Here is a 2220-nt window from a genome sequence, read left to right on the forward strand (position 1 = left end):
AACAGGTTTAATAAACAACAAATTTCTTTTGGAAATGACATAAGGGAAAATCTTAAGATGACTTGTTTCTTCTGGCCAACTATTGGCAATACGTTCTTGGTTTCTGAACTGTAAAAGTGTTTTGCTATTCTTCCAACACTTCAATCAATGCATGATCTCATCCAATTTGTGCTGCTAATAACCCATTCCTATCCTCTCTACCTCTGTGATTCTTTTCCCCTGGTGTCTCAGACATTCTCCACATAGCTACCCATTATTCTAGAGGCCTTTCTCAGCTTTTTACATTTTGTGACTACTAGTCCATCATTTATACTGTCTTTCTATTACTCCCTGATGGTTACTACATGACTGGTTCATGAACAGTTTTCCCTTTTACATTTCTTGCACATAGGTCATCAGTAGAATGCTCCCACTACTTAATTCTCATTTGCCCCAGGATTTACTGGAAAACTTTTTCAGAGACTAAGGTGTTCCAAGATTTTGAACATAAAGGATTACTGGAAGAACATTTGTGTTGAAAAGATAATCATATTTTATGCTTCGGAGAGAGGAAGAGAATGTAAAATGAAAAAAGAAAAGGCTAGTATAATCTCCTCCTATCCCCAATGTGGTCCACAGAACATTGACACATCTCTTAAAATATGTGCCTATTTTCACATTTTTACAAAAATATTTTCTTTTATTATGTAAAATAAAATACTGTTCACTTATGTTACCAGATTAAGTTTAGGTATGGCTTGAAAATATATCCCAAAGTCTACAATCAAGTATTCTATTTTGGCTTTGTTTTAATGAAGAGATGTCTAAATATAATCTGCACCAAATTCAAAAGGTTCATCTTCAAAATTTCCTAAGGTGCAACTGAAAAGGCAACTGAACACAGTACATTCATTTTTCAACATGGACCTATTCATATCCAAACACAACAAGGTCTAAAACCTGCACGGGGGGAATCAGTCAATCACTTCACCATTACATGAATATCAGAAAGAAATTCCTTTAGTTCTTCCCCCTTTGCTAATGCAAAACTCCCCCCCTGTGACTTATCTACTTTTCGAAGTTGGGACCCTTTTGAGTGGATCAGACCCAACCTTCAAACAAAGCAAATGTTTACTTCTCCCTGGATGAATTAAGGGATTTCTGTGTCCATTGTGTAAATTTGAATCAGGTCAGACACAATGTTATCAATGACTGGCTTGGTAAGGTCTTCACTAAAAAACCTGCCACCAGGGCTTTTCTGCCTCTGAATCAGCAGGCACCTCCACTCCATAGCACTGCAAAGCAAGATAGAGCACTGCTACAGCTATGTGTTGGGCAGGATGCTGAAGGCATGATGCTCCGTGATAGCTATCCTGCAGCAATGCCCAGGCTGCCAGAGAGAGGGGAGTCCTCTCCCAGCTATGACGATTCATCCAATTCTTTAAAGAAATAAGGTAGTGGAGCAGATATTTGTGGGGATGCTGGAAAGAGACCCAGAAATGCAAAACTCTCAACATGAGTAATTCACTTGAACAATGCTGTCCCTCAGTTCCCAGAACCAAGAGTCTAACTCCAAAGGTTCACTATTGGGATTTAATTACCTATGAGAGACATTGATGATGTCTCTTGTTCGGAGGTGTTGCTCCTCCACTTTACCTGCCAAGTAAATGGCTGACATGGCTATTAGGTAAGGGTCATATGAATCTAATTTGGTCTCACAGAAAAATTTATGGTAAATGGTGCAGGCTGTGACAATTGGAATGGAATGCATCTCTAGCTTGACACCGGCCTCCATGATGAATCATGTCACTTTGAAATGGACTTTGGCCTTAGAGGCTGGGTGCCCTTCTTTCCTCACTTCTTCACCCTCTGTGCTGCCCTCACTTTGTCTAGACTCCATGACTAACACCTTCACCTCAATGTACAACTGGGCCCTTGGGTTCCTTAATGCCAAACAAAAATCCAATTCAAAGTCACACAAAAGGACAAAATGAAATGAAACAAAAGAGGAAGTATACACTACTGCTATGAGGTCTTTGCATATACATAGCATGGGAACTTTAAAACAGTGAACCCATCAGCATTCACAAGATTTCCTACAGCATACCATATATCTTTAGTCACCCAGTTGCCCAAAAGGTACAGAGAAGACAAGATTCCACTATATTTAGTGTCTTTTGGTTGATAAAGAAGCCTCTGATTTCAGAGATTAGAACATTACCACTTAAGTGTTCTCTTCCA

The 2220-nt window shown here is 39.2% G+C and overlaps 1 pseudogene; it reads right to left on the reverse strand.

The window, feature by feature from the left end:
* Positions 1-1038: 1038 nt before the first annotated feature.
* LOC141493797 (cyclin-Q-like) lies at positions 1039-1879 on the reverse strand (annotated as a pseudogene).
* Between the last annotated feature and the right edge of the window lie 341 nt (positions 1880-2220).

This window comes from Macrotis lagotis, chromosome 7, assembly GCF_037893015.1.
Source record: "Macrotis lagotis isolate mMagLag1 chromosome 7, bilby.v1.9.chrom.fasta, whole genome shotgun sequence".
Taxonomy (NCBI): Eukaryota; Metazoa; Chordata; class Mammalia; order Peramelemorphia; family Peramelidae; genus Macrotis; species Macrotis lagotis.